At 41.0% G+C, this 24,227-nt stretch overlaps 2 long non-coding RNA genes across 2 annotated transcripts in view; one reads left to right on the top strand and one right to left on the bottom strand.

Annotated features, from left to right (window-relative positions):
* Window positions 1-13,067: 13,067 nt before the first annotated feature.
* Window positions 13,068-17,048, bottom strand: LOC117260952 (uncharacterized). The gene is made up of 3 exons (XR_004501993.2): window positions 16,934-17,048; window positions 15,174-15,299; window positions 13,068-13,963 (listed from the first exon to the last, which is right to left on the bottom strand). It is a non-coding gene; the product is annotated as an uncharacterized LOC117260952 (long non-coding RNA).
* Window positions 17,049-17,098: 50 nt separating this feature from the next.
* LOC144458777 (uncharacterized) overlaps window positions 17,099-24,227 on the top strand; it is a 32,013-nt gene continuing 24,884 nt past the window's right edge. Inside the window, exon 1 of the long non-coding RNA XR_013488164.1 lies at window positions 17,099-17,477. This is a non-coding gene — a long non-coding RNA (uncharacterized LOC144458777). The remainder of the gene's footprint in view (window positions 17,478-24,227) is intronic.

Below are 24,227 nucleotides of genomic sequence, written 5' to 3'. Positions count from 1 at the left end.
CTAGTTATTATGACATTGAGATCGCTAGCAGTGAGAAGCGCTTAAAGGAGAGTGTTAAAGAGGCTCTTAAGGCTATGTTAACTGAAAATGGTGTGTTAAAGCCTGTACCTCCCTCAGCTTCTCAAAGTATTTCTGAACCTTCTCAAATAACAGGCGTTGCTCTTGAATTGAGGCTTAAAGAACTAGCCTTACAAGAGTTGCAATTACAAGATAAGCAATGGGAGCGACTGCTAAAAGAGAAGCAAATGCACCTAGAGCTTGAGCGTTTCCTCAAAGAACTGGAACTAAAGCAGGCTGCTTTGTTGCGCCCCCCCTAATGTTGAGTCGTCTGCATTCGATGCAGCTAGGAACATTAGATTGGTTCCTCCTTTTGTAGAGAAAGATGCTGAAAAGTATTTCCCTCATTTTGAACGTGTGGCCACCCTTTCAAAATGGCCTAAACATGCATGGACTTTGCTTTTGCAGAGTGTGTTGGTGGGAAAAGCACAGGAAGTTTACTCTGCTTTAAGCATCCAGGAAAGCCTGGACTATGAGACCATTAACGGGGCTATTCTGAGAGCTTACGAACTTGTCCCTGAAGCTTACTGCCAACAGTTTAGAAGTCTCAGGAAACGCTGAGGTCAATGTTGAGTTTGCAAGAGAAAAAGACTCCCTCTTTAGCAGATTTTGCAAGTCTCAGAAAGCAGAAACAAAAGAAGATCTCAAACAATTGATCTTGCTTGAAGAATTTAAAAACTGTCTGCCTGACATCATTTGTACATATTTAAATGAGCAAAAAGTGTCCACTTTGGATAAAGCTGCTGTTTTGGCAGATGAGTTCCTCTTGACCCATAAGATTGATTTAGACAAAAGACAGGGTGAGCAAAAGGGAAGAGCTTTGTTTCACAGACCTCGTTCTCCAAAGCCTGTGTCCATGTCTTCTGCTTCCTTCACTGGTAAATCAGCCGTTGGAAGCGCTTCTTCAGAAAAGGCCTGTTTCTACTGTAAGAAACCCGGCCATCTTATTGCTGATTGCCCTATCTTGTGTAAGAAACAAAAGTCCTGTAAGCCAGTAACTTTGATAAAAACTGTAAAAGAGTCTCCTGTAGCCCCAGCTATGGAGCATTCAACTCAAAAGAGTGAGTTAGCTGGCTCTTCAGCTTTTCTTATGGATGGTTTTGTTTCCCTTGGTTCTGATCCTGCAAGCGAGCGGCCTATTAAGATCTGGAGAGATTCTGGAGCTTTTCAGTCTTTGATCCTCGAGGACTTCCTCCAGTTTACTGATGAATCTGCTCTGGGTTCTAGCGTTCTTGTCGAGGGGTTCGGTGGGGGTTATTTGTTCTGTCCTTTACATAATCTTAACCTTCAAACAGCTCTGGTCTCTGGAGAGGTAGCTGTGGCTATTTGTCCATATCTCCCAATTGAAGGTGTGTCCTTCATCTTAGGGAATGACCTGGCCGGAGGTAGAGTACTTGTTGCCCCTGAAGTAGTTCTGTCCCCTGTAGCTATTAAAAGCCCAGATGAACTGGAGAAGCAATTTCCAGACACTTTCCCTGTATGTGTTGCTACCCGTGCCATGTCAAGGAAAGACCAAGGCAAAACCTCTGATCCTGAGATTGTCCTTTCAGACACCTTCCTACTAAAGGATGAGACACCAGGGTTTGGTAAAGTGTTCCCCTCTCGGGAAGAACTCAAGCTTGAACAGGGAAAAGATGCAACTTTGTCTTCCCTGTTTGGTGAAGCTATTTCCGAGGATGAAATTACAGCTGTTTCATGTGAGTATTTTGTGAATGATGGAGTGTTGATGAGAAAGTGGACATCTCCTAAGATGTCTTGTCAGGATGACTGGAGCAGTGTGTTTCAAGTTGTTGTTCCGAGTGCTTATCGTCCTGATATCTTGCATTTGGCTCATGATCATTGTCTTGCGGGACATATGGGAGTTCGAAAGACTTTGGACCATGTGTTGAGGCATTTTTTTTGGCCTGGGGTGAAAAGGGATGTTGCTCAACACTGTAGAACATGTCATGTGTGCCAAACTGTTGGTAAACCTAACCAGAAAATCCCACCTGCGCTCTTACATCCTATTCCAGCTATTGGAGAGCCTTTTGAGCGAATCCTGATTGATTGTGTTGGTCCACTCCCTTGCACCAAGTCAGGTAACCAGTACTTATTGACTATCATGTGTACGGCTACTCGGTTCCCTGAAGCCATTCCCCTGCGCAGAATTACAGCTTCAGTGGTTTCTAAGGCTCTAATTAAGTTCGTCACTGTGTTCGGCCTCCCCAGGGTTGTTCAGACTGACCAAGGGTCAAACTTCATGTCCCGTGTTTTCTCTCAAGTGCTCAAGCAGTTGTCTATCCAGCATTGTACTTTGTCTGCTTATCACCCAGAATCCCAGGGAGCCCTGGAGAGGTTTCACCAGACTCTCAAGTCAATGTTGCGGGCCTACTGCAGAGAGTTTGAGAAAGATTGGGATGATGGAACCCCTTTACTTCTCTTTGCAGCAAGGGAAGTGACCCAAGAATCACTTGGTTTCAGTCCAGCCGAGCTAGTGTTCGGCCATACTGTGCGGGGTCCTTTGAAAATGTTGAAAGAGAAGTGGCTGGTAAATCAGTCTCCTCCTACCAACCTCCTGGACTTTGTGTGTAACTTCCGGACTAAGCTTAATAGGGCATGTGAACTAGCTAGGCAAAACTTGGGGGATGCTCAAGAAAAGATGAAGGGATGGTACGATAAGAAGACGAGGCATCGAGTGTTCTCACCAGGGGACAAAGTTTTGGTGCTTTTGCCACTCACCGGGTCTGCTTTGCAAGCTCAATATAGCAGACCATATGTGATTGACCATCAGGTTGGTGAGTGTGATTACTTGGTTAAGACTCCAGATCGAAAGCGAAAAACACGCTTATGTCATGTGAACCTGTTGAAACCTTACTGTGAGAGGAACCAGCCCGTGCTCTCAGATGTGAAGACTGTTGCTGTGTTGAATACTTCAATCCATGTACATGAGGATACTGATGTTGTGGATGTTCCAAAAGATAGTGATGTTGTTGTTGTTTCAGAGAACAGTGATGTTCCAGAGGATGCTTTCGTTCATCCAGAAACCTCTCAGGGTAGGTTGCCAAATTCTAAAATCCTGGCTAACTTGGATGTCCATCTTTCTTACTAGGATTCTCCCAAATGCTCTGACATCATTGAGTTGGTTAATAAACATCCTGCCCTGTTCTCTGATGTGCCGACACGCACAACCGTTCTTCAGCATGACATTGATGTAGGTGATGCTGCTCCCATTAAGCAGCATCCTTACAGAGCAAATCCTGTTAAGCGACAGCTTCTGCGTAATGAAGTAGATTATATGCTGCAACATGGTATTGCTGAACCTAGTGCTAGCTCATGGAGTTCCCCATGCCTGCTTGTTGAGAAGTCAGATCATACTCCCCGTTTTTGTACTGACCTTCGCAAGGTCAATTCTTTCACCAAGCCTGATTGCTACCCTCTTCCCCGATTGGATGATTGTATTGATAGGGTGGGATCAGCAGTTTTTGTCACCAAGTTAGACCTCTTAAAAGGTTACTGGCAAGTCCCTCTTACTCAGCGAGCCTGTGAAATCTCTGCTTTTGTGACACCAGACGATTTCTGTCAGTACACTGTTATGGCTTTTGGAATGCGGAATGCACCGGCTACTTTTCAGCGTCTGGTAAATAAGGTATTGAAGGGAGTTGTAGATTGTGAAGCCTATCTTGACGATGTGGTGATTTACAGTTCCTCCTGGTCTCAGCATGTAGCTCAGCTGGAAGAAGTGTTTCACAGGCTTGCTGTTGCCAATTTGACTTTGAATCTTGCCAAGTGTGAATTTGGACAGGCCACGGTAACATACTTGGGAAAAACGGTTGGATGTGGAAAGGTCTGTCCCATTGAGGCCAAAGTGGAGGCCATTGTGAACTTTGGTGTGCCCAGTTCTCGGCGTGATTTGAAATGATTCCTTGGTATGGCGGGTTATTATAGGAATTTTTGCAAGAATTTTGCAACTGTTGCTGCCCCCTTGACTAATCTGCTTAGCCCAAAAGTCCCTTTTGTTTGGACAGACATGTCAGTTTGCTTTCGAGAGCCTGAAAGCACTGTTGGCTAGTGCTCCTGTTCTCGCTGCCCCTGCCTTTAACAGGCCCTTTAAACTAGCTATTGATGCAAGTGATGCTGCTGTTGGGGCTGTTCTCCTCCAAGAGGATCCATCAGGGGTAGAGCATCCTGTGTGCTACTTTTCGAAAAAGTTTAACTTGCATCAAAAACACTACTCCACTATAGAGAAGGAGGCGTTAGCCCTTATTCTAGCTCTGGTTCATTTTGGTGTTTATGTTTCTTCCAGCCAGACCCTAGTGGTCTACACCGATCATAACCCCTTGGTTTTCCTTAACAGGATGAAAAACTCCAACAACCGTTTAATGCGATGGAGCTTGATCTTGCAGGGGTTTAACCTGGACATCCAGCATGTGCGTGGGAAGGATAATGTTCTCGCAGATGCCCTTTCAAGGTCGTAAGTGTATTCACATTAGTTTGCACATTTTTCAATTTCAATTTTCAATTTTATTTATAAAGTCCAATATCACAAATCACGATTTGCCTCACAGGGCTTTACAGCATACGACATCCCTCTGTCCTTATGACCCTCGCAGTGGATAAGGAAGAACTCCCCCAAAAAAACCCTTTAACGGGGAAAAAAAAACGGTAGAAACCTCAGGAAGAGCAACTGAGGAGGGATCCCTCTTCCAGGACGGACAGACGTGCAATAGATGTCTTACAGAACAGATCAGCATAATAAATTAGCAGTAATCCGTATGACACAATGAGACAGAGAGAGAGACAGAGAGAGAGATGCAGGTAATAACAGTAGCTTACAACAACATTATTGAAAGTAATAATATTATAGTTATAGTTCTGGCTACTGTGGTACAATATGTTGAAAGTATGTATTAATATCTGGCAGTATACATGTGTGACAATAGTCATATGTGTATAATAACAGTAGAAGTATGACTAATGACTAATGATGGCAGCAGCAGCAGGAGGCATCTGGCAGGACCACGGCAGCAGCACAACCACACACGTCATGCTGTCCAGGCACCGCTGCGATATGAGTTAATCTGAGAGACAGTGGAGTACAAAGGCTCCGGAGAAGAAGCCGAGTTAGTGACATCCAGAATGGCCAAGTTAGCAAGATGCAGTAATAGAATATGAGAGAGAGAGAGAGAGAGAGAGAGAGAGAGAGAGAGAAGGAGAGAAGGTGCCCGGTGTATTTTGCGGCCTATGTGGTAGTCTAACTGTAAGGTTGCATTTAAGCAACCTGCTTATGGGAGGGGGTGTTATGTCCAAATCTGATTCTTTTTGTTTTTCAGGTAATCAAACTCCTCCCCTATAGTTTCCCTCTTAATCTCTGACACCTGCTGGGAGGTCTTTAAAAGCCCAACCAAGCTCCACCCACTCTCTCTCTTCAACCATGCAGCCTGGGCCAGCTGCATTGTCACCAGCCTCCATTTTCAGCTTTTGGTTATCCTTTGTTTCCTTTTGTGCAATAAATGTTACTTTAATTGCTACACATGTTGTCTGACTCCTCTATGTTGCTTCCCAAGAGCCGGGGTTGTAACAATTCTCAATCTTCTTTCTGCTATCTGATAGTTTCCTCTTTAATTGTTTGACTTCTTTGTTTCTCCGGGGGATTTTAGTGGGGCTGAACTGCCCTTGCAGCACATGTACTTATGCCCAGCTAGACAGCCAGTTAACAGACAAAGTCCCCCAATAAAAACTACAAGGCTTGACTTTTCTTGTGTTTTACCGGTCTTCTTTGTTTGTTTGCTTTTTGCTTTTTCCTTTTTAAAACTGAGAAACATAGCAGAAACAAGAACATAGATTTGCATTACATAAAACACATCACTGAGTCATCAATCAATAACTGAACAGAGCTACAGCCTGTTGCTAGCTAGCGGAGCACATGTTCTACAAAAATAATCACATTAATCTCCACTCTGCTATTTAAAATAAAAACACAAACGTCTACTAATGTACAGAGTATTACAGAATAATTCACAGAATACTTACAGATAAATATTCAAGGCTGAAGCACAGAAAACTCTCAGCATAACATGAATGTGGCTGTCTGCCTGGCCTGTGTGAGCTCCAGCAAGATGCAGGCCAAACTCGGAACTGGGATTGATACGGTTTCCAGTCCGGAAAGGTACAAAAGAACACCCGTTCTACCCGGAGGTCTCATCATCAAACTCGGGCAAGGTCCAGGTAGACCGAGTCAGTAGAATTGACGTCACGACGAAGATGGCTGCGCACATTGTGAATGGTAAACAAAGTTATTTGTCCTCGTATATGCTGTTTAATTAAGCGTTTGTGTTGTAAAAATCATACAAGTACTTTGCAATGGCATTTCTATTTCCACTGTTGATTAGTGTTGGAAAAAAAGTCTGTGCAAGCCCGTTGTAGCCTAAAGTCATATGAACCAGCAATGTCTATGGCTAGACTACATTGTAGGCTATTCTCTTTCTGCTCCTATGTAGAATAGCTTCATTTTTCATTGCACCTATGATCATCTTAAGCATTTAAAATGCATGTTCAGGTGTTGATCACCAGTGTTCGTTTCCAGAGCTTGTGTACATGTCTTGTAAAGTCAGCCTAGTAGGTTGAAACAAGTGTAAAATGGATGAGGTGGATAGATATACATGCAAGGACCAGGCTAAAATGGAATGTGTCTTTCTTTACCTCTGTTGTTACAGTATACGCAGATGAAAACTCTACTCTATTTCTTGATCGAGCGCTGAGCAAGCCCCTGAACCGCCTCCCTTATCGAACAGCTTCAGACCCCCATACCCTCTTTCTGGATGAGCAAATGACTGTTCGGCTTGAAATACATTTACCTGGTGAGTGAAATATTGACAATCCCTTTTCACTTCTTGTAATGTAATGCTGTCATTCATGTATCATCATGTGTAAACACACATATTAATCATAGGCATATTTGTCATTGTATACTGTAGAAGGCTATGGTACCATCACTGTCATCTGATCAAATGTTACATGTTTAGGGCTGCAAAATGCTGCTGACGGTGCCAGTGGGGAGGCAATGGAGGCGCAAAGTGACCCGACAAGTCCCACAGAGCCTCCAAATGAAACAATGCAGAACAATGAAGAGTCCAATAAGGAGGCAATGGAGGAGCAAAGTGACCTGTCCACAGAGGTTCCAAATGTACCCATGCAGGTGAATGAAGTGTTCACTAGGGACCTAACTTTGTTCCTCATAGATTTGATGAGGCACAGGATGGAAGAGGATGGGGGGGACTTACCGAGGTCCTTGAAGGAGCTCAATGCCAGGGTGAGGCTGGGAAAAAGGTCCAAGAAGCAAATGTGGCAAGAAATGGCTGCCAAACTTACCAACCATTTCGGTGTTGTTTTTGGGCCTGACAAGGTTGCCAGAAAATGGGGGACCTTGGAGGAGAGCTATAAACGGATCAAAGACAACAACCGCACAACGGGCCAGGGGACAATGCGGTTCCAGTTTTACGCGCAGATGGAGGAACTGTTGGGCGGCCACCATGACGTTACTTATCCTGCTGTGGGTACAGCTCAAGGATTAGAAATCAGGAGACCTGAAGATCTGCGTCTCCCAGACCTGTCCAGCTGTCCCCCAGGCTCCTCCACCAGTCTGCCAGGCTCCTCCACCACTTTGCCAGGCGCCTCCACCACTCTGCCAGTCTCCTTCAGCCGCCCCCCAGGCTCCTCCACCACTCTGCCAGGCGCCTCCACCACTCTGCCAGTCTTCTTCAGCTGCCCCCCAGGCTCCTCCACCACTCTGCCAGGCTCTTCCACCAGCCTGCCAGGCTCCTCCAGCCGTCACCCCTATAGACGTTGCCGGCCAGAGGAAATTCCCCTCGCTGGAGTCATTCGAGAAGTGGAGGCTGCAAGCCAACAAAGACATTTGGAGCTCATGGCCCTGTTGACGCGCTCCAATGAATCATTTGAAAATCTCATGGGTCATTTTCTTGACAAAGACTGAACCCAGGAAGAATCCTCATTATAAAAAGTATTTGTCTGGTACACAGTGTGTTAATCATCCTAATTTATTTAAGATATTTTACTTTTTACTCTGCTTTTTTCAAGAACTATCTTATTTCTAACCACGTGTGCTGTTTTTTATTTAATAAAATACTTCAGTTCATCAACATTCATCAGACAATCTTTTATTCCATTTTTTGTGAGAAGAAAATGAAGGAACAATTCTTTTGATCCAAAAATACAGGGTGCTTTTCAAAACAATATAAATGACTTTTTATATATTTATCAGGAGTGCTCTGTTTTCCTGTTTTTTCAAAAGGCAACATAATTTTGGGCAACACAAATCACACAACCACAACACATTGCTGGCTCATTGTGACAAAACAATTCATGAATACAAAAATTTAATAACGAAAATCATAATTTAGCTATTCATTATCATCGCCATCTCTTGGGCAGCCGTGTGGATGGTCTTCACACACTTCTGTGGGGTCTGCACAGAGATTGCGGAGGATACAGGCTGACATAATTATCATTATAATTATGTCAAGGCAGTAATTCTGGAGTTTTCGGACTCTTCTCCACCGACACTTCATCCTACCAAAGGTCTGCTCCACAATCACTCTGCCCCTGCCGATTGGAAAGTTCCTTGCTATATCCACGGCTGACAGAGCCCCATTATCTCTTTGAGGTGAACAAACAAAGGAGTAGGCATTCCCGCAGTAAGCACTATCCCCCAGCAGCTGGTACTCTCCCATATTCTCCTCCCAAGTTGTATAAATGGTGGAAGAGCGAAGCATTCGTGCATCATGCACCCTACCTGGTGGTCCGACAAATATGTCTACAAACCTTCCCCTTTCATTCATAATCCCCTGTAGGAGGACCGAGTAAAACCCTTTCCTGTTGAGGTAGTCGCTGCCCCGGAGGATGGGCCTCTGTATTTTAATGTGGCACCCATCGATGGCACCAATAATGCCAGGGATGTCACAGACCCTGGAAAATGCAGCAGCAGACAATCTCTTCTCACACTCACTGGGCCAGGAGATGAAGGAGGGGGTAAGGGAACAGAGTGTGCTGAGTAGCTCAACAATGCACTGATGAGCTTTACTCTGTGACACATTAAACTTATCAGAGATTTCTCTGAATGAATTTTGGTTCCCCATATACCACAAAAACATTATAAGTCTGTGGTGAAGGGGAACTGCAGGTCGGCCTCCAAAATGAGGGGCCTGGTGTTGTTGACTCTGTTGTTGTTGTTGTTGGTGTAGCTGGTCCAGTAGGAAATTAAATTGGGCCCAGGTCACCCTAAGATGCCGGCAGAATGAATGTTCATCCATTTCCAGAAAGATTTCCCATTCTCTACCCGTCTTTAATACAGAGTGTCTGATGGATAACTGGGACAGCACATACCTGCAAGGCAACAAAGATGTTCATGAGAAAAGTAATGTTCTCTCTCTCTCTCTCCTACTTCTACTACTACTACTACTACTAATAATAATAATAATAGGGCTACTTTTTATAATAATAATAATAGGGCTAATATTTTTGCACTTGCTGTCTTTATTAAAAGTGCAGTTTGGAGGTCTTTTCGTAATGAAACGGAAAGTGCAGACCAAAGTCAGTTCATTAAGCACGGGTTTCAATACACAGGAACAGATATTCATAGATCCTTTGTGCTAGCACATACAGTAGAGCTAACTAGGAATGCATTGTTTAACACATTCACAGGAAAGATGTTAGAGTCCTTGTGCTGTAAGTTACAATATCATACATGGTCATTCAAAGTGCTTTATGCATGTCATGCAAAACACTGATAAGGCTATCTCAACACCTTTCTGACAGCCTACACACTTTTTAGCTGAGTGGTTATTGGAAAACTTTGGCCTTACAGCATGATGCGATGTCTTTCTTCATCCCTTGGACTCAAATATTTGATGTAGCTAGGTAATCAGTGTCCTTCTCTGGTGCTCAGCAACCATACAAACAAAAACAAACTTATGGCGTGCCGCCATGTTTTCCGGACTGTTGCAATGAAACGCTTTCAGATCAGACGTGTCATACGGTCATAAAAATCCGACAAGGAATGACCGGCCTGGATTGCCAAACGAATGCGGCATTACTACAAAGAGTAGCAGAGCTGAAAATGAAAGTAAGAGCGCTCACTCTGAGGCTACTTCTGAAACCAAAAAACAGAGCGCTCATTCTGACACTTTTTAAAGGCAGCACAGGGGCCACTCAACTCAGCAGTAGATCTGAGTTTACTGTTAAAACTACCTACAATAAAATCACAAGACAAGGGCAAAAACTCTGCAGAATTCTCCCTTAAAAGCTTAATAAAATTTGCAGCCACTTCAGCTTTAAGATAGCGTTTTCTTACAGTGCGTTCTGGAATATCCTCTTGTATAAAATCATTTACAGTAAAAAAAGACACAAAAATGATCAGAAATGCCTGCATCCACAACTGAAAAAATTTGTGCAAAGAAGCTATCGGTTATTACCATGTCTATGTCTGTGTGACCTCTGTTGTGTGTCTGGGTAACATGTTGGATAAAATTCATACAGTTAAGTAAATTTAAAAATTCTAATGCTTATGAGTATGAAGCTGGACCAGGATTCAGTGGGGGCCGCCGAGGGCTCTGACAATGCTGTGGATCTCCGGTCACCGGGGGTTTGAGTCATGGCAAGCAGGTGAACCAGCATAGGAGGATTAGTGCAGGGAGTGAAGGAGAGAGCCGCAGCCCTACGGCGGGCAGGAGGGCGAGAACCCAGCCGTGTCTGTGCAGATGGTGCAGGGAGCAGCCTGTCTGTGTCCGGAGCTACGCTGCGTGGATCCTGCAAGTGGAGGAAACTTGGAGAGGCTGAGATCCTGAGCTGGAAGAGGAGAAGGGGGAGATGATTTCCTCAGTTTACCACCATGTTTTGTGCAGTGGTGAACCACCGTCTACTGTGCTGACTGCCCCTGGGTGGAGCACAGCAGAGTCTTGGGTCTGGCTCCAGTCCGAGCCCACTGGTCTTCAGTCAGGAGCTGGGCCGTATTGAGCCATGGTATTGTGACCTCCAGTTCTCACCCAGCGGCATCACCCTCAGCTGCCTGGTGCTGTGACACTGCGCTAGCATGGTGTTAATTAGCTATTATCACCAAACTGGTGAAGGAGAGAGATTTTTCCCTCCAATTCGGTGACTTTCTGGTTCAGTCGAAGGCAGCTCTCGCAGGGAGCAGATGGAGAGGTGGGTGGTGCCATGGTGAAAGCTACCATTCAGTCTCTGTGTTGATAAAAACAAACTTAAAACAACAAGAACAATTAAAATCCCATTTAAAACAGTGGGTTAAAATGAATAAAAGATGTGGCAGATGTGGTGGCTGCCATCTTGCGCATGCGCTCAATTATGACTCATGGGAAACTCAAATTCAAGATATCTGCACTTCTGTTTTGTCAGATTTTTACTTAAAATTTCAAGACATTTCAATTATATTTTTTGACTTTTATTATTAGACATCGGCTTTATTATTACCAATTGTAAATACATGAAACTGGGGTTATAAGAAATTAACGAGTTCTATTTAAATCCAAATTTGTGCTGTGGGACAAATAAGGGATTATTTTATCTTATTTAAGATATCTAGCTACAAAGGAGCTATGAATATCCTGAAAGGATGTTTTAAGTGGCAGAATTAAATTTGTTGCACCAGCACCACAGAAAGCACCAGAAAAGGATCAGAGGAAGAACAATTTTAAGCATACAAACAATGAGTTTGGAAGGTGAAGTTTGCCAACAAAGTTAGCATGTCTGGCTTACTAGCTTACAGTAGCCTAAATGGAATCTCCTTTTATTTAGAGTAGCCCACACACACACACACACACACACACACACACACATACACACATACACTGTTTGAAATTGAAGTGTGGTACATTTACAATAAAAAGTGCTTAGCAAATATCCTGGGCAAATAGAGTTGCTTGCGTTACACTCATAGACAGTAAAAATTATTTTCCAACCTCAAACAGATGCCCTTTATTGTAAAGTATTATCACCTTAAATTCTAACACTTCTGTATTACATTTGGACTTCAGTGCTTGCAGATTAGCGGCTAGATAGCTAACATAGATAACAAGCTAAGCTAACAAGCCAGACAAACAACGAACATGCTAATTAGCACTAACATTTAAAAACAATGATAATAGAATGTCACTTACCGATAAACTGGAGCACTGGTGTCTTGGACGGTCAGTTGGTACATGCTGCATAACCAGCCCTCCCAGCAAACAAGCCTGAACTGGTCCTGCACAGGCCCACTTAGGGCTGGCCTGAGGGCCCCAAGTGGGCTGCCCGCACAGGGCCCCTCAGAATTTGCTCACTGGCAAAACATTGGCCCTCAATAAGCCCAAATGCAGTGTGGGCCGTCCCCACTGGGCCCAGACAAGGCCAGCACTGATGACTAGCTCATACTCCTCATATAACCCCCAAAATTTACATTTAGCTTTAGTTCATGTATACATAATATATTTTGCTACACAGTGGATATGCTATTTCACACTGACAATTGTAACTGAAGTTCCTCTGGGAAAAATAGATTTTCTACATCAAGTAAGAACTAGCTTAATCAACAATGATTTTAAATGGGACATAATGTGCTTTTGTTTTTTTCCCCCCTTATTTTTAGTGTGTGTAGTGTGTGTGGCTTTTTTGTGCATGTACAAGGTCTGTAAAGTTACAAAGCATGTAAACCTATTCTAGTAGACACCTAAAGTGAAAGAATGAACCTGAAAATGAGCATTATATATCACTTTTAACAATAAATCAATATACTAACAATTACCTTATTATATATGTTCTACCCCTTTCTATATCCGTGAGCCAGTTTGGCTTGACTCAGTTTGACTCAGCATGACCAAGCACGACAGGGATTTGCATTTCCATTACAATAGCCCTACTTGCTTGAAGGTGTGTCTAACTAAAGACGAGTAACTTAGCTTAGCAAACACTGAACTTCCAATAAATTCTTCACAATGAAAGTCCTGTGTTATTGTGTCATTAGCTTTTATTATGAAGCAGCAAACCAGCAACCTATACAGTTAAAAAACAAACATGACAGGATAATACAACAAATACGTAAATGCCAAAACAGTGACACAGGAGAGAAACTATGCTGGGGCGATAAAATGATATTGAAAGCATCCCTAATAGGGTTGGGCGTAAACTTTTAAAATACTGCCCAACTCAATCCCTAATGTGTGTGTGTGTGTGTGTGTGTGTGTTTGTGTGTGTGTGTGTGTGTGGATGGGGACGGGGACGAGGCATTTGGGGGTTTAAAATATTGGCCTACTCAATCCCTAATAAGTGTGTGTGTGTGTGTGTGTGTGGACGGGGATGGGGATGAGGCAAGTGGGGGTATGTGGCGAAGGGGGGACGTGGTGATGGGGGGGAATGGACTTCCCCTGAGGTTTCTGTGGATTGTAGAAGACGTTGGTAGTCTCAATATACATACAGTCTGTAGGCAAACCCCGGAGATCTTGCCTCCGGAAGAAGAGCGAAAGAGCTTTGGTTTCCGGTGCTAGGCTGTTTGTAGTCCGCGTGATACTGATCAATCACGTTTGAGCCGGCTGCAGTTGTTGCCAGGTTAAACGCTCCATGCGGTTAACTAACAAGGCGGAACATAATTGGCGTCACCGCAAACTCTGAATCCATCGCAATGGTTCAGCATATTTACTTATATATAAATGGAAGTCGGAAACGGAAATTCGCCTCCTCAAATCGGAATACCAAAAAATCAGGGGTCTGCCCCCAGAGGCTGTATCGCCGTCTGCCGGAAGTCAGATGCCGAATACAGCCGATGGGTTCCGAGAATGAGACGTTGGTAGCGCTCACACCTTAATCTCCTCCTTCACTCTGGAATCCAGAAGACTTGGCTGGAGGCCACATTTTCTTACAGCCTCTAAAACAAAAAACAGATATACTAAACAATGTGTGTGGTGAGCAATTTCTTAATATGCTAGCCCTTTCATTGATTGTATTGTAACACTATACATATATGTTCAACTTTTAGACACTGCTGCCTATTTGTTAGCTAATATCTTGGCAAAAAAATTTGAATGGGGCCAGCCAGCCTGTTTAAGGTTGATGTCATTCAGTACCACATTGGTTTCAGTAGTTTTAATTGGTGACGTCATTAACAACAAACCTCCTTCACAAGGCTCAAATGCTGCTGTAAACAAAATTGAAAGTGAAAGAAAAATATTATTATTATTATTATTATTATTTTGCTTTTTTGGGCAATTTTATAAAACATCCTGTTCATGAAGAACGTGAAGAGATTAGAACAGTGAAAGATTAAAAAAGTGGCAGGTGAGGCCTGGTGTGAATGTAAGAGAGAGGTGTAGGTGTGCGTGTGGAGAGAAAAAACAGGTAAGCAGATTAAAGGTAAGTACTGAAGAAGTAGTAGTGGCTAAACAGTAAAGTAAGGCGAAGAATTAAGTAGAAACAAGTGGGAAACACTGCATAATCTATGATCAAAGGAATAGTTGAGCATTTGTAACCCTGGGCCCAAATAATTTGTTTTCCTGTCATCTGTTTGACTGTCTCTATTAGGATAAAGGCAAAAGTCAAATAAATAAATAAATAAAACAAATAAAAAAAATAGATAGATACAGGATTCATACTTCCAGGCCAGTAGGTGTCGCACTCACACTCGCCCGCTCTCACTCCACTCTCGCTCCACTCTCACTCCACTCTTGCTCCACTCTCCACAATTCTACAGGTTGCCATGAAACCAAATCAAAAAATTTACATATTTTGGGCCCGTAAAAATTTCTAAAACAATTATTTCTCTACTGTTATTATTTATTTCAGGAAAATATAGATTTTTATTCTACACCTTTCTAGACGTTCTGTGGATGTATTTTATTTTTTAAAATATTCGTTTTGATGAAACAGCTTTACATATGACCTTTAATTAAAGAAAAATAAATAAAATAAGAAAAAAATGTGCTAACAAATTGTGAGAAAATCACAATCTAAAGTCTATGCATTATAACTACAATGGTGCATCGCTACACTGAATTATGGAAGACCTGACATTTCATGTTGTCTAAACAACAACGATGTCAACTCTGTGCTCAGGGACGGGCTGTAGGGCCTGCTGATACCTTGTCAAATCTTAAGTCTTGCTCTTCTCCCTGATGCGGACGTGAACAGATTACAGAGTAGAGGACTGTGCTGCTCTGCAGACAAACTGAAGGGACAGCCTGTCTTCAGTGTGTCTCACTGCCACTCTGAAAACACACAAACATAGTTATTGTAAACACAAATTTCAAACTTGACCCCTCCTCCTCCCCTCCTTAACTGCAATGTCAACATTACTCATGGCAATATTTATTAGGGCTGGGTATTGCCACTGATTTCCTGAATTGATTTGATTCAATCCGATATCGATTTGATTGGAGAATTTTCATTATGATACTAATTTTTGCTAGTATGAAAAAAAGATTCTCAGAGAACTAATAGTGTAACATTTACAAGGAACTATTTTTTAAAAGAATGAATTCACAACATAAATAAAACTGAATATTTTCTAATTAAATGTTGTTTCTAGAGCAGCAGTAGTAATATTAAAACAGCAAAGTCACAATATAAACTTAATATCTCACTGGAAACAAAAAAAATAAATAATATATATATATAAAAATAAATTATATTCCTGACATCACAATACTGAGTAAAGTTTAGAAAGAATAAAGAACACAGACTGTTTTAACTGTGTGAATATGTTACTCCTTAGGTCCACTAGGTGGCACAATGATTTCAGTTGTTACCTGTTGGGAGTTAACACAGAGAGAAAACAAGAAACAATCAATGCTGTGTACTGTGAGAAATGAGGTGGTCGAGCTGCACACTGTGCCTGCTGGGAACAAAATAAACTATCTCATGTTCATTAAGAAGCCTCCCGTGAGTTACTACATAAATGGCGACAAGGATAAAGTTACAGTGGATGCCTCCTGGGAATGCAGACGAATGAGTAAGATTCTCTGCTAAGCTGCTAAGTTAGCATAACAAACCGGAATTTTCTGTGGAGCAAAAGCATGGTGGCGGCTATGGTAGGAAGCACTGCCCCTTTTAATAGCCAAACCTAGACGTGGGAGGAATATTGTGAAGTGCTCCACCACTTTTTTGAAGCTAATGAGATCGACGATGCCAGTCGACAGAAAGCTATATTGCTCAGTTCAGTGGGCAGTCAGACTTACAGCCTCATGAGGAACCTAGTCAGCCCCGCCAGGCCAGGAGACAAGACATTTGATGAACTTGTCAAATTATTAAAGGACCATTTCAACCCCAAACCCAGGGATATTGTGCAGCGCTTCAAGTTTAATTCCAGAAACAGGAAGCCTGGAGAAACAGTTATGGAGTAACGTTGGAAGTACTTTAAAATGTGAATGTTATGCTTCCTGCTTCCTGTCTGACCGATTGTTGTTACTTCGTGTGTTTGGTGCTTTGTTTTTGACATTTTTTCCGGATTTTTCGACCACTGATTATGAACACGGACTTTGGACTGGCCTCTAGAATTCTGGTGCGACCCAGCCTGGTAAGGATTTGAACAGTGGACAACGGACTGATTAAGAAAAAAAAAAAAAGGTGACAGAGCTAGTTGCCAACTAGCAACCTAGCTGCTAGGTGAACGGCTAACAGCTGATCGGCTAACAGCTGTCATAGCTGTAAATATTCTGCGTATCCAGGTAACCTGTTATGGGGTCGAAGAAGCGAGGAAATCGACGACATAAAGAAGTCGCTTGAATTACTCGCTGAGGATGTTTCTGCTGTCAGACTTCAGCAGAAAAGTATTACTGACCTGGTGGAGGAGGTGAGAGCCCTGCGGATACAGAATGCAGAAACGGATATACGGCTCGCCTACCTGGAGAATAGAGTCTCGGGAACTGGAACAGTACACCAGACTGAATGATGTGATTGTCACCGGTCTCCAAATAAAACCCTGGTCATACGCTCGGGCGCTGACCGCTGACACCGAGGGTGAGCCAGGTGAGCTGGATGTTAGCTCCACAGAGCAACAGGTGGCTGCTTTCCTGCAGTCCAAGGGGATAGACCTGAACTGCGATAACATCAAAGCATGCCATCTACTGCCCAGGAGAAATCCAACAAACAAACCGGCCGTCATCATCAGGTTCGTAAACAGGAAACACAAGAACGCACTACTCAAACAAGGGAAAAAGTTGAGGGGGTCCGATGTCTTCATCAATGAACACCTCACTAAAAACAATGCCGAAATTGCCAGGAGAGCACGATATCAGAAGAAACAGAAAAAAATCCAAAATACTTGGACTGCAAACTGCAGAATCTTTATAAAATTAAACGGAACACCGGAGGAAGCCAAAGTGTTGGTTGTCAGGAGTATGGAGGAGCTGGAGAAATATCAGTGACCCGCCTGAACGCACCATAAGGTAACAACTACTCAAAAAACTGACACACTGAAAATACTCATTCGTCTACAATTGGAGACAATAATGTGACTCATAGGATTAACGACCACAGTCACCTGGAACTAAAAACATTTCAGTATACTGATCATAATTCGCAGGACTTGGAATACGAAATAGACCTGGACAACAATTTCTTCTTTTCTATCAGAAACAATTGTCGCTACTTAACTACAGAACAGTTCAATGGAAGCATTAATACAGATAGGAAATTGTCAATTATCCATTTAAATGGCAGAAGTCTGTGTACAAATTTTAATCGTGTCAAGGAATATTTACAACAATTTTCAAAATCATTCAGTGTAATTTCAATATCTGAAACCTGGTTCAGTATGGATAAATGGGCGAACTTTGAGCTTGAGGGGTATGAACTCAGGTATATGAACAGAAAAAACAAAGGTGGTGGAGGAGTGGCCTTGTATTTGGACAAAAATCTAAAATTCAGAGTGCTAGACAATATGACAACAGTGGTTGATAATGTGTTGGAATGTGTTACAAATCCGCAAAGAAAAAATTAAAAATGTAATCATTAGTTGTATATATAGAGCCCCTGGCTCTAATAATGAGATTTTTAAAGACTGGATGGACGTAATATTTACAAGGGTTAACAACAAAACAGTTTATGTCTGTGGGGATTTCAACATTGATTTACTAAACCCCAATAAACACCAATGACATAAATAACTATACAGTAAGTGGGATACTTATAAATGATATCAGGGACCACCTACCAGTATTTACTGTCTATGATGGTAATTATAAAAATTATAATACTAAAGAGAACAGAGTACAGATGAGTGAAAACTGAAGAATGTATAGAAGCTCTTAAGAATGATTTGATAGCACAGGACTGGGATGGCATATACAGGGAAAATGTCATAGATAGTGCATATAATGAATTTCTTAGAATATTTACATTACTATACAATAAAAACTGTCATATAAAACATTATAGTAAAAAATGTCAACATACAGAATGTCCATGGATTACAAAAGGCTTGCTGAAATTTACAACAGGGAATGTCAGGGAGGCCTGGCAAGGGCTCAATGCCATGACGGGCAGAGAGCAGAAACCTGCCCATATCAAATGCCCTGACCCCACCTCATTTGCAGAGCAGCTAAACACATTCTACAGCAGGTTCGATAACACACAGCACCCGGTGAGAGATGAGACCCCAGCACCCCAAGCCCCCCACACACACTTTCTGTCCAGAGTGAACCCAAGGAAATCATCAGGCCCAGACAACCTAAACGGTCGAATTCTGAGGGAATGTGCCACTCAACTCGGGGATGTCATGACCCAGCTCTTCCAGCTGCTTTTGGACTCCGGTTTTGTTCCTCATACATGGAAAGAATCCAAAGCGAGGGGTGGAAGACGCCTGCCTGACACTTTTGGACACTGTTACTAAAAACATGGACCACTCTCACTCATGTTCCAGGATTTTGTTTATGGACTTCTCCTCAGCTTTTAACATAGTCAACATAAACACCTTATCAGACCGCCTCACCGAACTACAGGTCAACCTAACACTGGTTAAATGGATCACAGACTTTTTACAGGACAGATCACAACATGTAATGGTCAATGGCAAAAGATCCACTAACACTGTCATAAACACAGGGGTCCCCCAAGGCTGTTGTCTTATCTCCCATCCTGTTTTCCATCTACACAAACAAAATAACCTGCAACATGGACAACATGACACTTTTCAAATATGCGGATGACATGGCCTTGGTAGCTCACCTGACGGACTCTAACAGCCTAACAGCTTATCACCAGCAGGTAGCTTCAATTGTTACTCTTATTGAGGAGATCTTCTTAGAGCTTAACAACTAAGGAGCTGTGCTGCTGCAGGAGAGTGACACCTGATGATCAAAGGGCAGGAGGTGGAGCAGGTGGAGGCCTTCACGTATTTGGGCATTGAGGTGGATAGAACACTGTCCTTCTCTGTTCATTCTGAACAAATCTATTAAAGGCACAACAACGGCTCTTTTTGCTGAGGTTTTAATGTGAGCAAAGACATTTTAACAGTTGTCTACAGATCACTCATTGAATCAGTCCTCACTTACAACATCTCAACCTGGTACACATTTCTTTCTGTAAAGGACAAATCCAAACTGTCACAGGTCATCAAACACGCGAGTAAAATAACAGGCATCACACAGTCCTCTCTCTCAGACCTCCACACTCAGGCAGTCAGACGGAAAGCCACCACCATCATACACGACCCTTCACATCCGCTCCACAACTCATTTCAACTCCTTCCTTCAGGCCGTAGATACAGGGTCCCACCAGCAATAACAAACTTAGTAAAAAAAATCATTCATTTCATCCGCAATTCTATGTACATTTGTGAGCACATCAAAGACGAATTTCCAATGCTTCTTGGAAGGGACAATAAAGGTTTTCTGATTCTGATTCTGATTCTGAATGCATGCAAAAAGAAAAATTCATTAGAGATTTCAGAAGAAAGAAAACTAAAGACGCAGATAATAAATATAAACTATATAAATAGATTAACTAATATTGTAAGAGCCAGTAAAAAAGAATATTATAAGAAAATGTTAGATAATAATAGAAATAATATTAAAGAAATATGGAATATATTGAATGGTATAATAAAAAATGGGTCTGTAAAGGCAAGTTATCCCAGCTACTTTATTGACAATGATAAAGAGGAACACGATATGGATGTGGTAGCAAACAACATAAATAATTTCTTTGTAAATGTAGGGCTTGACCCTGCAAGGAAAATTCCTGATTAAGGCAGACCAGATGAGGATGTGGGAAGGTTTATTAAAAGAAATCCGCGCTCAATGTTCCTCACAGCAGTAGACTAAAGGGAAAGTATTGCAATAACCATGAAATGTAATAATAAAAGGTCTACTGATTGTGAAGATATCGATATGACAACAGTAAAAAAGGTCATTGTAGGCATTGCAAAACCACTATATCCATATATCTGTAACTTATCATTTCAAACCGGTACATTTCCTCATAAAATTAAAATAGCAAAAGTCATACCTTTATACAAATCTGGCAACAAGCACTTATTCACAAACTACAGACCGGTCTCATTACTTCCACAATTCTCAAAGATTCTTTTTTTTTTTTTTTTTTTAAAGATATTTTTTGGGGCTTTTTGGCCTTTAATTGATAGGACAGGAAAGGGGGAGAGAGAGAGGGGGAGTGACATGCAGCAAAGGGCCACAGACTGGAGTCAAACCCGGGCCACTGCAGCAACAGCCTTGTACATGGGGCGCCTGCTCCACCACCAAGCCACCAACGCCCTACAGTTCTCAAAGATTCTTGAAAAACTTTTCAATAATAGACTTGAAAAATTTATAAATAAACACCAACTACTCACAGACAGTCAGTATGGATTTAGAGAAAAAAGGTCAACATCACTCGCAATATTAGATTCAGTTGAACATATAAACTCCATAGATCAGAAAAAGTGTGCAGCTGGATTATTCATTGATTTAAAAAAAAGCCTTAGACACAATAGATCATAAAATATTAATAAAAAAAACTTGAACTTTATGGTATCAGGGGGGTAGTTTTGGACTGGGTTATTAGTTACTTGAGTAATAGTTTGTCAAATTAGGTGAAAGCTGCTCTGCATGTTTGGACATTGCTTGTGGTGTCCCCCAGGGGTCAGTGCTGGGCCCCAATTGTTCATTTTATATGTTAATAACATATGCAGTGTTTCAAAACTGTTTTGTTCACAGATGATACAAATATCTTTTGTTCAGGACATGATTTAAATGCTTTAATAGAACTAATTAACTCAGAAATGAGCAAATTAAAGTCATGGTTTAACATAAACAAGTTATCACTAAATCTGAGCAAAACAAAAATAATGTTATTTGGGAATTGCAGAAAAACTACACAAACAAAAATTCAAATAGATGGGGTGGACATTGAAAGGGTTACTGAGAACAGATTTCTTGGAGTTATAATGGATGAAAATCTTAATTGGAAACCTCACATAAAACATGTACAGTCAAAAGTCTCAAGATAGATAGCGTATAGATTACATTTTGATTTGACTTTATATTTTTCATATGTATGTATGTGTTTATATGTGTATATATATATATATAGATATAGAGATATTATGATTATTACTATTATTATTACATATCATACATTATGCAAGTGGTACCTACTCACAGATGTATATCTATATAAATATATATTTATCATAAAGTGTATTCATTATTTAAGTTATGTTATGGATAAAGATATCTATTTATGTATTTATTTTTTTATGTTGGATTGATGTTTATGTAATTAAGGAAGCAGGATACATGATGATCGATATATCGATGATTAATGGAGAAGGGATGAGATTTAATAAGCGTTGCTTCTTCTCACTCCTTTTCGAATGTGCATGGTAAATGATCATTTTTAAATTTTGTAATACAACTTGCTTTGTGTAACATTCTATATACGAACTTTTGTTCTATTTTTTGTTTGTTTGTTTTGTTTTGTTTTGTCTTATTTTGCATACATTTTCGAAATAAACTAAACTCATCATCATCATCAATATGTTGCTGTGCTGAGTAAATTAGCTCAAGACTGCAACTACGGAGACAAGTTATCAGAGATGATATGTGACAGACTTGTTTGTGGGATCGGAGATGACTGCATACAGCGCCAACTGTTGTCAGAGCTGGATTTGACCTTTGACAAGGCACTGAAGCTGGCCCAGGCCAGTGGGACAGCCAGAAAGGATGTAAAGGGCTTACAGTCGCTTGAGTTTGCACCCTCACACATGAGGGCACCTCAAGCAGTGCACAAAATGTCAATAAAGCAGACCCCCAGTAAGCAGCAGCACCAGCATAAGGCTTGCTACAGGTGAGGCGGTGAGCAGCACAGGGCTGGGAACTGTAGGTTCATTAAAGAAACCTAAACAAAGAAAAACACATGCACATCCAAACTGGAAGAAGGGCAGGTGCTGAGCCGAAAACGATGCAAACAACAGAAAAATCAAACAGCTTGCACACTGCAGGGCTCCAATGCTCAGTCGTAATTTATTCAGGTAAGTAACGTTTCGAGCGTCAGGCTCTTCATCAGACTTTTTCTTCATTAAAGAAACCTGTCACAAGTGTGGTAAAGTTGGCCACATTAAGAAAGTGTGTAGGTCCAAAGGCTCAGTGGGAGATTCAAAGGCTAAAAGGGGGGGAGTACAGGCAGGCAAGCAGGGGAGAACTCAGGGAGCAAATTATGTCAGCCAGGGGGAGGATGAAAAAGGTGGCATTGATACAGATGAAGTCATGTTCACACTGACAAAAACTTTTCAATAATAGACTTGAAAAATTTATAAATAAACACCAACTACTCACAGACAGTCAGTATGGATTTAGAGAAAAAAGGTCAACATCACTCGCAATATTAGATTCAGTTGAACATATAAACTCCATAGATCAGAAAAAGTGTGCAGCTGGATTATTCATTGATTTAAAAAAAGCCTTAGACACAATAGATCATAAAATATTAATAAAAAAAACTTGAACTTTATGGTATCAGGGGGGTAGTTTTGGACTGGGTTATTAGTTACTTGAGTAATAGTTTGTCAAATTAGGTGAAAGCTGCTCTGCATGTTTGGACATTGCTTGTGGTGTCCCCCAGGGGTCAGTGCTGGGCCCCAATTGTTCATTTTATATGTTAATAACATATGCAGTGTTTCAAAACTGTTTTGTTCACAGATGATACAAATATCTTTTGTTCAGGACATGATTTAAATGCTTTAATAGAACTAATTAACTCAGAAATGAGCAAATTAAAGTCATGGTTTAACATAAACAAGTTATCACTAAATCTGAGCAAAACAAAAATAATGTTATTTGGGAATTGCAGAAAAACTACACAAACAAAAATTCAAATAGATGGGGTGGACATTGAAAGGGTTACTGAGAACAGATTTCTTGGAGTTATAATGGATGAAAATCTTAATTGGAAACCTCACATAAAACATGTACAGTCAAAAGTCTCAAGATAGATAGCGTATAGATTACATTTTGATTTGACTTTATATTTTTCATATGTATGTATGTGTTTATATGTGTATATATATATATATATATATATATATATATATATATTTTGTTTTTTCCTTAAATATATTATCAATATTATGATTATTACTATTATTATTACATATCATACATTATGCAAGTGGTACCTACTCACAGATGTATATCTATATAAATATATATTTATCATAAAGTGTATTCATTATTTAAGTTATGTTATGGATAAAGATATCTATTTATGTATTTATTTTTTTATGTTGGATTGATGTTTATGTAATTAAGGAAGCAGGATACATGATGATCGATATATCGATGATTAATGGAGAAGGGATGAGATTTAATAAGCGTTGCTTCTTCTCACTCCTTTTCGAATGTGCATGGTAAATGATCATTTTTAAATTTTGTAATACAACTTGCTTTGTGTAACATTCTATATACGAACTTTTGTTCTATTTTTTGTTTGTTTGTTTTGTTTTGTTTTGTCTTATTTTGCATACATTTTCGAAATAAACTAAACTCATCATCATCATCAATATGTTGCTGTGCTGAGTAAATTAGCTCAAGACTGCAACTACGGAGACAAGTTATCAGAGATGATATGTGACAGACTTGTTTGTGGGATCGGAGATGACTGCATACAGCGCCAACTGTTGTCAAAGCTGGATTTGACCT

Source organism: Epinephelus lanceolatus, chromosome 2, assembly GCF_041903045.1.
Source record: "Epinephelus lanceolatus isolate andai-2023 chromosome 2, ASM4190304v1, whole genome shotgun sequence".
In the NCBI taxonomy this organism is placed as follows: domain Eukaryota; kingdom Metazoa; phylum Chordata; class Actinopteri; order Perciformes; family Serranidae; genus Epinephelus; species Epinephelus lanceolatus.
This window is presented reverse-complemented; position numbering and strand designations above follow the sequence as displayed.